Below are 15,964 nucleotides of genomic sequence, written 5' to 3'. Positions count from 1 at the left end.
CTTCCAGTTGTGTGTGTAGAAGTCCTTTGCCTCTCTATGAAGCCTGTCCACAATTCCTTCCATTACAAATGGCAGCATGATTGCAATAGTTAAGAAGAAAATGAAATCAGACGTTTAAGCTGAGAGGTATAACCGATGTTTTTCCAACATTATGGCATAGAAAAAACACCCCCTTTATGAAAATTGCCTTGGTACACACTGTGCATATCTCCTTGTGTTCTGTGTATGAGTGGCAGTCTGTGACTGCACTTTGTTAGTTGGCAGCCCTGAATACTGACCTAAATTAAAACTTCATATGCATAGGGAGAGTGCCACATTCATCTTTAGTTTATGTGAGTATGTAGGATAATGGGTTGCTATGGTAAAAATTGCGGTGATGACAGGCTGTGTGACGTCAAGCTAATATAAGATGGTTTTATCAAAATGAAGAAAATACATTAAGAGAAATATTAGGCAGATATTTTGGATGAATAATGCTCTTTATACTTAATGAATGGAAATCCTTTTCCACCTGCATTACTTCTCTTTGGTCAGTGAATCCAAACCAGATGGGGCTCATCTAAACATCTGGCCATTTCTACTGATCAAAAAGTGGAAGCTAATTGACAGAGAAGCATTTTCGTTTCATTTCATGCAGTCAATTTATAAATTTTGTAAGATGAAACTGAATCACAGATGCTCCTTTGAGTGGAAAAATAGTTTGTTTAGATAAAAGTGAGTTGGATGTATGGCCAGGAAGACGTGTTCATCTCCATATTTGTTATTCAACTTAAAATTTCCTAGTACTACTCTTTTGAGAAGTGCAAGATAAAATATCCATCTCTTTTCAGGAATTTTAGGAGTCATACAAAGTTCAACAACATCCAGTGGATTCACAGTGCCTTTATTAGGCATTAAGCTGTAAAGAAGGGACAGATGGGTCTAATATTTGTTTTTCAAGAGAGTTAATCTGTCCCTTATTTTTTATTGTGAGATTTCTTGGTGCCCGATTCTTCATGCAGTAGCAAGTTTTTTAAACTATGCCATAGACTTCTGCTATTCTAGATTGATACCATTCTATGCGACACATTTCCCATCATGTTTACAAACTAAGGATTTGTGGATATTTTAGTTAATTTGCCTCATCTGATGCAGATGTGAGGAAATGGCAAGTGAGACACTTCAGTAAATGAAAATATTTACTATTTTTAGTTCTGAGGAACGAGGATATTAGGAGATGTTGTTATCAAATAATCAGATCACAACATAAAACTGCTTGGAAATACACTAAGGATTTAGTACTTGTTGAGGGGGCACCATGGCATTTACATGCATTTTTATGTCTGAATTTGACTTGACAATTTTGCTTGCAGATGTTAAGCCATTTTCTAAGATGCTCTTAATACCCTGGCACTGTTTAATTTATAAAGTAATAAATTAACAATCATAAATGGATATGTGGGCTGAAAGGTGGTAAATCTACTAGTTGCCTAAAGTAAGGTTTCAGTATTTTTTTCTATATTAAATAGAGCACTTGAAGTACTGCAAACACTGCAGTTATTGCAAGTATTTATCACATGTTAAACTGGTATGAGTTTAAAGGCCATATTTTCTTTTCATGAATTTTAGTGTAAGGAGAACTTGAAGACTCAGTTCTTGGAGTATTTTGTCCTGAGCCCTGGCACGTGACTAGAGTTACATTTTAGGAAGTGCTGTATGCTCACCATTTGAAAATCAGCCCCAGGTAAGATTTTATTAAGTTAAACAATCAGAATTGCCAGTCACTGGAGCTGATTGAATGTTTTTTCTTGAAAGATGAAAGCTTTTGAAAGGATTATTGACAATTGTCAATTGATAATTGGTAATTGTCTTGATTGGAACATCATCAAAGAAAGGTTAAAGATGCTGATCTTACCTTTACAAAGGCTATTTCCAATTATAGCCTATTGGCAAAATCTTACCTTTGTCAAAGTAAAATTTACCAGGTGGCTTATTCAGGGTTCTGGGACTTGATGCTTGAAGTATTAGTCAGGATCCAGTTTGAAATCAGTGGAAAGAGATGACCTTAGTTACCTGTTCTGCTATGCTGCTCTGCTCTTCCCACTCAGGAATAGTGGTCGTTTCAAATCATGAAAATGAACCACTCTTCTAGTATCTCAACACTTAACAATGCTACAGAGTTTTAATTTCCCTGACAACGTTCATTTGTGATTTGGTCTTGGCCAGTCATAGCTCTGCTTATGATGAAAAAATAAGAATCCAAACTCTGGGAATAAATCTAGATGAGCGTGTTGGATTGGTACTAGGTGAGCATGCTGTCACTCAGCAGAAACTGGCTATGATACTTGTTTGTGTCTGTAAAAACATGAACAACCTACCAGCATGGGTAAAACAGAGAAGGGGCAGTACAGCCTTTTAAAGGAATTATAATTGTCATTCATCAGTTACTCTCTTTTCCTGAAGATAGCTACCCATAAGCTCAAAGCATGATGTCCCTTTTTCATTTTCTTTTTACAGGGTTGAGAATACTTGCACACGACAGTTTGTTTGTAGTGTGGGCTGATTTACTGTCTTACAGACTACTGGGCTGAGTCAAATGGCTGCAGGTTCTTTTAACACTTGATATTATGTCCTTCCATTCATCACATCTTGTTGCTGGTGTCAGTGTCACTTTCATCTGGAAGAAAAGATTTTCACAGCTTCCATTCAGCTTTTCTTCCTTTGGTTTCTGAAGTTTTTCCCAAATGAACTTTTCTCAACTTTACTGCATGCTGATTGAATAATGAATCTTTTAAATCCATAATATGAAGATGGTTGCTGTGTTGCCACTTCTCAGAGCAATTCTGAGGCGTAACAACACCAGTAGTGTTGTGGTACAATAACTGCTAGGAACACCTCACTGATACTTCATAGTACCTACCTCTTCTCAGGCATTATGCTCACTCTTCCATAGACCCTCTGGGCCAAGTTTGGCTCAAGCTAGAATTAGGAATTTATGGTGAGTCATGAGTGTCCCAGGTCCTTTGCTGGGAGGAATATGATGTATTTTTTACATGTTTTCTAAGCAAGCTTTGACATCTTGCTTTTTCTTCATTAGTTTTGCAGTTCCACATTACATCCAAATTTACTATATATATATGTATATGCACGCACACACACACACACACACACATATATATATAGGTATATAGAGTGTTTCATTTGTTGGATGATTGTTCTTTTTTCTCCTGTTACCCTTAAAACCAGTTTTGCCCGGCTTCTGGCCTTGCACTTTTTAACCACCCACTGGTGAGTTATTTATAGTTTGGGGGTCTCCAGTGTCATCTATATCTCCTCGTGCCTGTACTCTTCTACACTGCAGGCTCTTTTTTTTTGAAGAAAGAGTCCTGGAAAGTTTGTTTTGGGAAGTCCAAGGTTTCTTCAGCTGGAGGGTGATGTGTCATCTTTGCAGAGCAGCTGCTGGGATGAGCCGCCAAATCTTCTGGTGCTTGGGCTTCCTCGACCTGACCCCAGTTGCTCCCAGTGGCCACCTGAAGCCCTTTTTGAGCCCAGGCACTCCATGTAGAAGAGACCTTGCACTTTTCGGAGGAATTCTGTGGCAGTTGTTACTGCCACAGATCAGCTACTTCCGTTGAAGGTCACAGGTTAAAAATCTCTTTGGAGGCTACATAGACAACCTTTATGAGCTGTAAGCTCATAACATTAAGGCTGGGTGTTTTTTTTCAGCTCTTGTAAGGTGTTAAGAAATCTCTGTGTAGCTTACAAAGAAAACTGTAGAATAGTACAGGCTAGGCACAAAATCAGCTTCTCTACTCATGTTGCTATGATGGCAGCTTTTTAAAAAAATAGCTGTATCTATATTCTTCCCATGTCAAAACAAAACCATCCTTTCCCCCCCCCAATTACAACACCAAAAATACCTTCAGCAGAATTTCAATGCAGAATTTAACAAGGTTGAATTAGGAGAGAATTAGACTATCAAGCAAACTGACAGGTGGTTTTTCTTCTACAAAGAAAGCAGTTAAGTACAGAATATTGTACCAACCTCCAGCTATTCAAATATCATCAAATGAATTTCCCTCCCTTTCTTTCTCTATCTCCTGTCCTCTCTTGCTGAGGATCAAGGGTTAATACCCTGGGTACCTCTTCTTGAGCCACTGCCCTCAAAGTCATTGAGAAGCTGTTTGGTGCCAGCTGAGGTCCGGTGCCCAGACACATGGGGACAAGTATGGCTTTTTTATTTGCAAGCTGGTAGAGATTTCACATAAGTGCTCCAGTCACCTAGTCTACATGTAGATACCGCTCTGCTACCTCACACCTACACAGCCAGCAGTATCAGCTGCAGTTACCCCAGGCAGTGTTTGAAAACAGCGTAGCGCTCAGTACACCTTTTCCTATTCTAGTCTCATGGTTTAATCGTGTCACAGTCTCCTCCTGCCCCTTCTTCCATCTTTTCCATTGTCTACCATCAGTTCCTCTTTTCGTCTTGCTACTGCACCCATGTTCTCTTACTCTCAGCTTGATCTGCTCAAAGTGACTTAATTTATAACATGCAAAGAGTAAGAGCAAGTTGTGAAGAGATGAGTAAGAGAATAAGAATGAACACCCAATGATGTGTTCTGTTCTTGATGGGGTTTAAGATGCCTCATTGGAAATGCAAATGAGACCGTTAATTGGGCTATGCCTTCATTTCATACAATCTTGTCTCTGTTGTGTTGAGATAAGCCAGTGGAAAAACTGCAGGTTCTTTCTGTCCCCTAAAAACACTTACTGAAGTAAAGTTCCTTAAGAAATAAAGGTACTTTTTCATTTATCCCTCTATTTTTTTTCTCATCTTCCATAAGCTTAATGTGGAGCAGATGTGCAGACTTCTACAGTGGTGGGTGCTCTGTCAAAAGAAGTATTCCAATCCAGTCTGCTTTTGATGAGCAAAATAAGTGGATTTCTCTGTTCAGCTAGCATTATTTTGCAGTTTGAGAACTTGGTAAACAGCATTCTCTTCCAAGTTTTGCATCTTAAAATTGTTCGAAAGTTAAAATATTGCTTTTAGAAGTCCAGGTGAAATACATGTCTAGATTTGCGTGTCATCCAAGTGTTTCAGAGACAGCTGAATTCATTCTTGTTTGTAGACTGCAATATTTTAAACTTACTTTCAGGATTTTATTTCAAAAGTATTTAAGATCAAGGACAGACATGTTTCTGATCACTAGTGCTTCATGGATACCTTCAAGAGAGAATACCTCCTTGGCTTTTCGCTCTCCAGATCAGAACTGTGACCTGCTGTTCACGTTTTTTGAGTTGCAAGTCCCCAGTTTCTAGCACCTTTCTTGGGAATGTGTTCAAATGGGCTCCTTTAGCAGTGATTTGAGGAAGTGGACAATTTCAGGTAAGTGGGTGTCATTGCAGGTACTAACTCACAGCTTCCTTTTCTATTAAGAAACGATAAAGGAGGGAAAATGAGAGCAGCTGAAACTTGACTTTGTGTTGACAGACTCCTGGTGAGTGACAGTATTTCGAAGCTGAATGTCATAGCCAGATCATTCCTCTTGCTTCAGAGGGAAGCGCTTGAAGAAGCTGCCTCATGAAGAGTGTTATTTTCAGTTGAAAGGTTGGGGGAAGGTGTAAATAGCCCAGAGAACTTCTGACAGTCTGTTACGTGCTGTTTGGAAGAAACAGTAAAAAGAAAGAGCTTCTGAAAAGTCAGTGTTTGCTAGTAAGTCAGTCTGAAAGCTCAGGTGCAGGAAGAGAAGCAAACATCTTGAAGTGAAGGTCAAAATTTGAACTTGGATCTTGGTTTAGTTAATTTTCCTTTTTCTACTTGCTTCAGCAGCCCTATTAGTCGTTGTTTTCCATGTGAAAGATGATACTTTTCAAGCCTGGAAGTAAATGGCTCATGTCAATGACTTGTGGCAGGTATAGTACTGTTGTGATTATCCAGCCTGTAGCTCCAACCTAGTGTCCAATGAAAGCAATAGGCTACTATGGACTTTCAGTGAGCTCTGCCTCGTCGAAGGGAAACTACCTTTCTATCTCACTGATTTGAATCAGGAAGTTGCATAATTTAAATCGCTTTAGCTATTGTGTGCATAGGCCTGTATTTTTAAGTATTATTTGATTATTATCTACTATTGCTATAATCAGATGTTGCATGGGGAGTAGATGTGGAGAATAGTTCTTCTAAGTAGATACTTTTATTTTCTGTACCCTAGTCCCTTTTTCCACATATGACCTGACGTGAGATTGGATGTTAGCAATCAAAATGATATGAACCAATGTTTCTCTAATCTGAGGTACAGAAGCCTCATGCATTTTCTCTTCAAAGCCAATAATCCAGTTCCAGATTAGGTTTATTTAATAAGACTTCCTTCTTTTCATTCTTTCCTTCTCTAATATTAAAAACAAACTACTTTTACTAAAGCAAACACAGACTAGGTGAAGCTTGTATGATTTGGTAATTTATCAAGTGTGGCTGATAGGGAATGGGACCCAAGACTTTCAGCAGCTGCTTTGAAAAATGTATGTTTGCTTTCATAATGGAGTTTGAGTGTAGGCGAGTGTATGAGGTAGGGAGCTATCTTATCTCTTTACACAGAAAATGTTCTTAAGAAAACATGCTGATATGTGCACTATCATAATTAGTAATTACGGCAATTTCTGAAAGAGAGCGAAAAAGTCAAATATAACTGAAAGGACTACAATTTTGTCCGTGCCTTGTGGAAAGCACTACTTCAGACCCAAGCTAGGAAGGATGAACAACAGAAAATTACCAGAAACAAGAATATAAAGTGAGCTGAGGCAAAAACTTTTGCTTAGCACCCGAAGTTATTTTCTGTTTAAATATGAAAAATGCTAGGCTTGGGTCCAGTGCTAGTATAAATTAATTTAGCTCCAATTTTGCCCTTCTCTGTGGGCTATATCAAATTGTACCACAGCAGAATGTGACCTTAATATAAGCCTGTGTTAGTAAGAGGTTAGGAGCTCTTGTGCCAACAAACTCAGTGAAACTTAGCTTAACAAAATGCATTGTTAATTTACATTGTGGAAGTGGTACAGGAGCCTTCAAATTTTTCATCCATAGTGTTGCAAGAAATAAAATTATTTTCTGAAAATGCGAGTTCTCATACTGAAAGTTATGAAAGCAGGATGTGTACTGCTTTGGGCAGATCTGTTCTGAGCAGTGGTAGAACAGTTCCTAAATATCAAATTAACAGGATAACACAATGCTCTCTTACTGCCCTTGCATGGATTGTTAATGTTCTTCTTTATGATATTTCTTTCCTGTAATTCCCATCCTGTCTTAAATAGCGCCCTTATTTGGCAAAGAGTAGCTTGTGGGTGAAGCTGCATGTAAGTAGTTCCTACTTGCACTGTGCTGTGAAATTTGTGGGCAAATAACAGTGATGTCTGAGTTTTACCTGAACTTGGTGTTCAGAGACATTTCTCTCCAGGCATCTGTAAGATCAGGCACTTCCATTAAAAGCTGTCCATATTCTTTTATTAGTGCCATGTCATGAAAAGTTTTGTAACAAAATACAACATAGATACCTATTCCTATTCACTTCGTGCTCCTTAGTGGAGATGCAGTATTCATAATGCCTTCCTCTGTGAACTACTTGTAACTTGCCTGTGCGTGAAAGTCTACAATGATCAAACAGGATTTTTTGGTGGGAAACTGCTGTGTGTGTTTCTGTGTGTGAGAGAAAGGGAGTTGAGATGTTGATTTTATTGCGGCAAATACAGGTATCGTCAAGAAAACATTTTTCCCTCTGAATTTCTCCATTGGGCAAGTCTCTTTGGAGGAATTATTAATCTAAAAATGCAGTAATGAGCATAGCATTTTTTGTGAAAACAAAGTCTTACATTTTGGGTCTATTTGTCATTTAGACTGTAAATGGAAGAAATGAATAAATTAAAAAAGATTAAAATTCTCTTGAATAAAGGCTCACATCTGCTCTATTTTACTTGTTTATTTCAGTGTAAATGTAGATCAGGCTTTGTGTCCCTCTAGCCCTTAAATGATACCTTTTAAACTTATTCAGGCAGCAAATATTCCTTTTACTTTGAAAGCAGATTACAAAGTTCATCTTTAGAGGGTTAAAATTTCCATTTCTGATTCTTCTTTGCCAGATTGTAGTTACAGGTCATTATGACACAGCATGCAAATACTGTATTATTCTTACTGACATTCAGGAGATGTGAAATGTTTTTGACATTTTCCAGAATAGCTGCAGTTATGCTGTCTGAAAGATGAAATCTGGATAGGAGCTGCCATGCCATAAGATGAGTAGGAAGATGCACAGTCATAGAGAGATTTTGTGTTACGGTGTTCTAATGATTTGCAGAAACTCTCTGATATGTAATATGCAGATTTGGGAGTGGATACCCACTCTTCCAGTCCCAAACAACTCAATTTGGGTTAATTGTGGAATTACTCATCATTATTACCAACATATGTTGATATATACCGAAGCCTGATACCTTAGCTTTATGTCAGCTCAGAGCCACTTTCTCAAGATGTATTGCTTTTATTTTGGAAGGCAAGTTCTTGAGAAGCAGGAGGTTCACAATGTCCTTTGATGACCATACTGATTAACACCACCTCCATAATCTCCTCTGCGATGAGGAGGTGGGATTTTTTTTTTTTTTTTATTGTCAGGCATCAGCTCTAAACTCAAACATAAAAGATAACAGCTAACTGATTTGCTGAAGAAATACCTGTTATATTAACATTTACTTTCCACTGTGATTTGCCTTCATTATTTTGTTATACTATGGATTGTCTATCTTAAGAAAATATTTATTACTATGTACTTATTTATGTGCATAGGACAATCGCTTCCCCTTCTGTCTCCCACACTACAAAACTGGAGCATCATTATTCAGAGCTCAGCACTGCAATTCAGCGCTGAAGGTGAATTTCCTATAAATGTGGCTCTGCCTCCCTGACCAGTGATGTTTCTATATGCTGTGTGAGCTTTGCCAGACTCTGCCATTTTGTTGTGAGCACTCGTGCCTCCTGACGTGAAGCAAGGGAGGGCAGCAGCAGATACTCTGATGCACGGTACCTCTGACCACGCTCGGGCCTGGACTCTGTATGGCATTGCCTCATGCTGTGTAATGAAAATCACTGAAACAGAAAGGGAGGGGGTATTATTATTATTTTCATGTCTGTAGCCTGCACACTCCAGCAATTTACTTCCTTTGAAGATACTAGTAGTTGAACAGAAGCCCTCAGCTATCCCTCACATAACTAAAAAATAAAGTCAAAGCAGTTACTGGGTGGGGAGGGAGCAGACTGTGAGGCACTTTGATGGAAGACAGGTGAGGCATGAGACTAGCAAACCTATGACAGGAAAGTTAGCACTGAAGTAAACTTCCCCTTGTCTTAGCTGTAGATGCCTCCTCATTGCACTGCTGCTGCATTGCACATTTTTTAAGAAATACATTGCAAATTTTGTTCAGTAAAATATGATAGCTCTGCTTAGATACAACAAGCCATTAATTCTGGTTTGGGGTACACATACGCTTCTTATATGAAAGTACAGCATTATTATTTTGTGTAAATATTAACAGTTTGGGTGGAAAGAAACCCACCTTATAATATTTAGCACTGTTTCCATTGCTAGGTCTTAATATACTTTGCAGAGAAGGAGTGGACCAATTCCTTTCCTCCTTCCCTTCCCTCTGCCACCCTGTGCCATGCATACTCTTTGGAAAGAGAGCAATGGCATCACAGCAGCAATTTGCTAAAGGTGTCGTAACCCCAGAGGGACGCCCTGCACACTGCACCACAAGGCAGTGCTTTATCCACTTCCATCCATCCACATGGATTTAGATACAGAAACATATGCTTTGTGGGACAGCTTCAGATGCTTTACATAAAACAGGCTTTGAAGCTGGGTTTGTTTTTTTGTTTTTTTTTTTTTACACTCTTTCGCATGGCTAGAACTCCCTACTAACACAAGAGAAGAAGAATGAGAGAGTCTGGGTATTGGTATGAATCAACAAGTGGCATGTGGAGATATGCCTTCAGATTATCAAAGCAACAATTGTACTTTGCTTTGAGTTTTGTTGTTTCAGGGAGACCTTATGGATATGAAGACCGTTGTGCTTTCTTACCGAGATTCCCACGTTTCAAGTTTGAACTGCTCACAGATAAAATCTCCTCGTCCGCTCTGGCCCACTGGGGCTTTCATCGTTTCTGTAATTGTTCATTTTGTCTGAGAAATCCAAGCATGTCCCTGGAGGCCTCTTTGCCTTCCTTCTACTTGCAGGATTTCCATGGGTATCTGGGAGGGCAGAGAGCTGTGCATGGGCTAAGTACTTATTTTGCTGAGCAGAAGGAAGGGGTGGATAAGTTGAACGCTCTTTTAAGAGGACTGTTGCCACAGAAACCATCTCCTTTACTCTGTGTGCAGAGGTATGTTGGACGCTTTCTTCTTGTGAAGCAAATCTCTTGCCTCACATTTGTGACACAGAAGTGCCTCAGAGGCCCCTGGAGCTGTGCCTGAAGGGAGATGGCACTGCCCCACTGGGGCTGCTCTGATCTCCTCAGCTGAGGAGCTGGCCCACAGTTGGCCGGTTTAATCAATGTTTGCATAACCTATGTGGGCCTGCTGGGCAGGAGAAGGGGTGCGAGAGCTCTCACTGCTCATTTTGTGAGATGAGAGGGAGCAAGCACGTTGACATGTCAGGCCTGCCCTGGCTCCAGTGAGGAAGAAGTCGTAACTGAGCCTTGTGGGACAGGGGATCTCAAAGGATAGGAGACCCTCAACACAAAGCTCTTTAAGTTACCCAAAGAATGGGCTAAACACTTGAAGTTGCTATGTATGCTGGGGCGGAGGCATCTCATACCTGCTTCTGTGCCCTTGTGCTCAAGGAGAGTTTGTGCAGCAGGATTCCTGCTCGTACCCCAGGCGCTAGATTATTTGCCAAGCAGAAATTAAATTCCTACCCACGGTATGCTGACTTTTTAGTTCATTTTTCATCTTGGGATTCTGGGATGGGTGACACATGGGGTGGTGCTTTGTGTGTGGAGGAAGGTAGCGGAGGCTAGCCTCTATTCAGCTTACTCTTTTGGGGTCAAACAGGTTAACAGGTTAAACATTCAAGAGAATGTTTTTTTTTTTTAATTATCACATCAGTTCTCTCAGGGCACTGCGAGGGCCAGCTGCTCCCTACAGGACAGGGAGCTGGGTGCAGTAACATGGCTGGCAGGGCTGGGGCCTCTCCAGCCAGGCCCTGTCCCACGGTACCTGAGCAAGGTGAACAGCCAGGTGCAACCAAGAGACCAGATCTTCAGGCAAGCCCGTGGTGATGAGGAAGCTCCAAGGTCAAGCCGGGAGACTGAGTCCGGATGAAGCCTGGTGAGGGTAACCAGAGGCAGACGCAGCTCTGTGATGGCTGGCCAGGGCTGTGGTGATGGGGCCAGACTGAGGCTGGGCCAGGCAGCCATCCCGTGGGTCAGGGTCCAGGTCAGCGGGGCCATGGCCAGGCAGGGGTAGGGCTGGCGGCAGAACTGGAGACCAGCGCTGCTCTGGTATCACTGGGGCCCCAGGTTGGACTGACACAGGGTCCCGGCAGGGCCGTGGAGGCCCCAGGGGGGAGGCTGGTCAGGCCCATTATGGCCTATTATTGCAATCAGGGTCATGACAAGTTCTGCCTTTTGTTTTTCCAACAGTTTAACAACACAGCTGAAAGTTTAATGAAATTAAAAATAAACTAAAAATGTCAGTCTTAATTTTCTTAAATAATGCCATGCTTATGACTGCGTTTTTAGATGCAGCAAAAGCCTCAAAACTTGAGGAACTTAAGAGGCCCAGAACAGTGTCTGATCCCTTGTGCTGAGAGACTGGTTCTACGGGACTAATTTCTCCATTTTTGCACTCGGGTTTGTGGCTCTGAGCTGTGATGTACTAGTGGCAGAACTGAGCTGAGCTGTGAAGTAGAGGCAAAGACTGGCATGCTTTTCCATGGTAGCTAATTTTTTCATTATCGCTGCTCTAAGAGCCTCAGAATTTCAGGTCTCGTTTCTCTCTTGCTTTCACTAACACCGTACAATCTGTAAGCATTGATTTGACCACTCATGTAATGCTGACATTTTGATGCCTTCTCTGTCAATGCCAAAGTTGTCCAGTGGTGTCAATATTAGAAAACAAACAACTTGGTCCCCCTCCCCTCCACCCGAAATCAGGAACTGCTTTTTGAATATCTTTGAGGAGCTCGGGAATGGTAGTTCTCATGGATGTCGGGAACACCTAGTATGGGCTGGAATAGCACATGCATCTTTCTAATGTTATGAAGCATGCCTCCTTCATGCTGCTTTTCTGATGTGAACCTGATTTTCTTCTCTGTTGCTAACATTTAGCAGCAGAATGACAGATCAGACTCAAACCATGATTTAAAAAATATTATTATAGTTTTAGTTTTTATATTTACTCAACCTTCAGAGTTCCCCCCTTTAAACATTTTTTTTTTCTATGAAAGCCGAGAAAATAAGTGGAGATAGGTGGAATTAGGAGCTGGAATTCCAGGAAAACCTCTGACTCTTACATGTAAGTCTTGTTAGTGTACTGGATCTAAAAATCTGTACAACTTCTGTGGGGAGTCACTGATTTTTGGAATATATTTGTTGATCCCTGTTCCATGTGTTTATGAAATGGAGATCTCATGCTATTCTGCCAACACACTAGGGCAGTCAGCCTCTTGGAAGGATAAGGAAAGGATGTTGCTAACTGCTGTTTGCTTCATGCTTGCTCTTCTTTCCAGTGTTGCTAATGATACAGCAATAGTTTCCAACCATCCGTTTGTTGTTTGTGACCTTGTGTGCTTCCTTATTGCCTTATGCGTTATTTTATTACATTTAAAGATACAGGGGAAAGCAAGAGACCAGAATCCATTGATTTTTAAAGACTTAGATTGCTTGGGGAAAAGAGCAGAGCAGTTTGTTGGTGACTGACATTTTACAGCAAGCCTCAATACACAAGCCTTAAAGCTCTCTCAGCTCAGAGTAGGTGTAAATGGGGGAGGCATGACAAATGTGAGTTAATTTAGTCTGTTGGCACCCTTCTATAATGTATGTGAAAACTGTTATGAAGTCTTCTGGTTGAATTTATATTAAAAAGTGGGGCTGTGGATATAAATTTGGAGAGTCTGTGTACAGAAATTTAGGACCTGTGTTTTCCTTTAGGTATCATACTATTTATGGGATGCCCTTGGGAAGACTATGAAAGCGAGTAATAATTGCTCAGTGTTTCTGTATAGTGATAGGATGTTCAGTCTTCTTCATATGTTTTATGTTACGTCATTGTAGGAAATCTTTTTAAAAGCTGATATTTTAGATGGATTCATGGTAGTGAAGAGTACAAAACTGTAATTAGCCTGTGCTAATTGTTCTGGAGTGTGATGGGGTTCACATGGGAACTTCATTCATTGCTGCTTGAAACAAAGTTAGATACTTGTTTGTTCTGGGGAGGAATAACGCTTGCAAGAACGGATATTTAACACTAAGATTTTCATTGGTTGGGAAGAGATAAGGATATTTAGTAAAAGCAAATCTGCAGAGGGGAATAAACTGGCTAGTGTGAAACCATTATGAAATACAGAGATGCCTTTTAACAAAAGATGTAGAAAGCAACAAGTTTTTATCAGGGTGGGGGTTGCTGGAAACCCTGGCGGATGGCAGAGGCAATTTTATTGTATTCCAGCTTAATGATGCAGTAAAGGAAAGGCAGTGCTGAATCAGAGCTACTCTGTAATCATTTGTTGGGGTCAGGAGAAGGGTGTTCTCTGCAGTGGGAACATGCTGTGCCCAAGCTCCAGGGGGGACGTTACAGCGCAGATACCTGAGTGTTCTTCCAGGACAGCACAGCATAGGAAAGAGGAAGAAGAGAAAAACATTTGCTGCTTTTGGGGCTCGGGTTCCTGTTGAAAGGGATTTGAAAGACACTGTTACTCATTGCACAGAGGTCTGTCTTCCCAGTGCAATTTGTTTGCGTTACCAGCCTGACAAATGCATGTAAATAAATAAATGCTGAAGCAGAACATAGGCTATCCCCTTTTTCTAGGAATCCCAGACTGGCATCAGTGCTTAATTCTGAGGAAGCACCTTTGCTTTTAATAAATTTTATGATCAGGAATCTAGATAAAAAGAAAAATAGACTGTGATATCACAGCTGACCTGCTGCAGGCCCTCAATGGTGTTTGTCACCTCAGTAAGAAAAAAAAAAAAAAAAAAAGAAATAAGAAAGCAAATAATTTAAGTTCAAGTGTAGTAACAGTAGCTAAGAAAAGTATGCTGGGCCAAATCTTACAAAGAAGACAAAATAGGCAGCCCCAAAAAATACTATACTATTTGAAGTCACAAAGAGATGTATCGAAGATGGTACTTTAGAGCAGGGGTCTAGAAAAAGGAGACCATGCTGGCTCTGGCAATAAATTGTTCCATGACTTTGAACGAGTCGTTGTACATAAGACAGTGAAACTCTCTGAAGGGTGATCAAAGTGTCTTTCCAAACAGATTTCTATGGATGGTTATGTTTACCCTTAGATTCCCACTGAGCTTTTGCCAAAGGAAAAACAGAGGATTTTCCAGTACTGCATTTTGAGAAACTTAATTGTGGCAAAATAATGTGTTGCAATCTCTAAAGTCACCTATGGAGAGTGATTAGATGAACCAAGTAAATGACATGAGAAATCAAGAGGCTTATGACCTGCTTCCATTTACAGAGGAAAGCATTCAGCAAGTATTTTCTCTTTGGTAAACTTCTTCCAAGTTAGGAAAGTTTTTTCAGAAGGACAAAGTACTTGCTCCTATTATCTGAATTCAAAGCTGTGATCTGTAGGCTTAATCTAGCTCAGAACACAGTATTTGCCAAATGATTTTGTGGGATTATCTTCCTCACGCTGTATTATGATTTTTCTCTGCAGTAATGGAGCCTTGCATCTGAGTAGGATGAGCTGAGCGTAGTGAAGGGCCAGGGTATTTGGGGGATCTCCTCTTGCCTGTTGTGCAGAGAGGAAGCCCCAAGGAGTGGTCTGTTGCCAGTGCTCTGCTCCTGTAAATTAACCTGGATCCAGTGATGTTGGCGCTGTTGTACTAATTTTGTGTTGGTCAAGACTACTGGCCTGGGCAGCTGCTTTTAAGAGACTTGAATTTGCATTCCAGGGCAGGGTAGGTGGTCACCCAGAATGTTTTTGGCATGAGGAACTACAGCCGTAGTGAGACATAGGTTCAAACCTCTCCAGGACGAGGAGAGGGGTTTTGAACTCAGTCCTCCCATTGCTCTGAAAAATGGGAGCAGGGAATATCTTTTCCTTCTGGCCCTGTGTGGTTTCAGAGACAGGGTGACACAAGTACCACAGGATGGGCATGTAGCTGGGAACAGTAATCAGGGATGAGTGCCTTTGTCGCTCAGAATCCCTGTGAGAAACATCCCTCCCTTCACTGTTTCCTGTGCCTTGACTTAGGTGGGTCCCTTCATAATGCCCTGGCCTTTGAGGAAAAAACTGCTCTGAAGTATGTCCCTCTCTAAGATGTTGTGCAGGGAGCTTTGCCACCCAGCTCAGGTCTATGAGCAGACATGCACCTGAGTGCTGCCTGCGATGTCACTGATGCTAATACTTCTCAGTAATGGCATCGTGAAGTAGAGACTTAGTAGTGTGTTATGGGTAAATGGCATTATTTACTCCAGTTTGTACCATCTGCCTGTGTCCTATTATCCAGCTGCGTTAACGATAGAAATACATGGTGGAGTTTCCTTAAACACCATCTGGGAGCTAGTTTCACAATCACAAGACAGAAATGCAGAAATTATAGCTTCTATGGCCATAAGGAATATTCAACAAAAGCCAAGTGAATAGCTTGCTTAAATCCTTCTGACATCCTAAATATATATGAGGGGAGAAGACTGATTAAGTACATTGCATTATGGCCAAAAAGCAGCCTTCCATGCATGTGAAACCTTTAAAATCAATTAAAAAGCCC

The sequence above is a fragment of the Struthio camelus genome, chromosome 3 (assembly GCF_040807025.1).
Source record: "Struthio camelus isolate bStrCam1 chromosome 3, bStrCam1.hap1, whole genome shotgun sequence".
In the NCBI taxonomy this organism is placed as follows: domain Eukaryota; kingdom Metazoa; phylum Chordata; class Aves; order Struthioniformes; family Struthionidae; genus Struthio; species Struthio camelus.
This window is presented reverse-complemented; position numbering follows the sequence as displayed.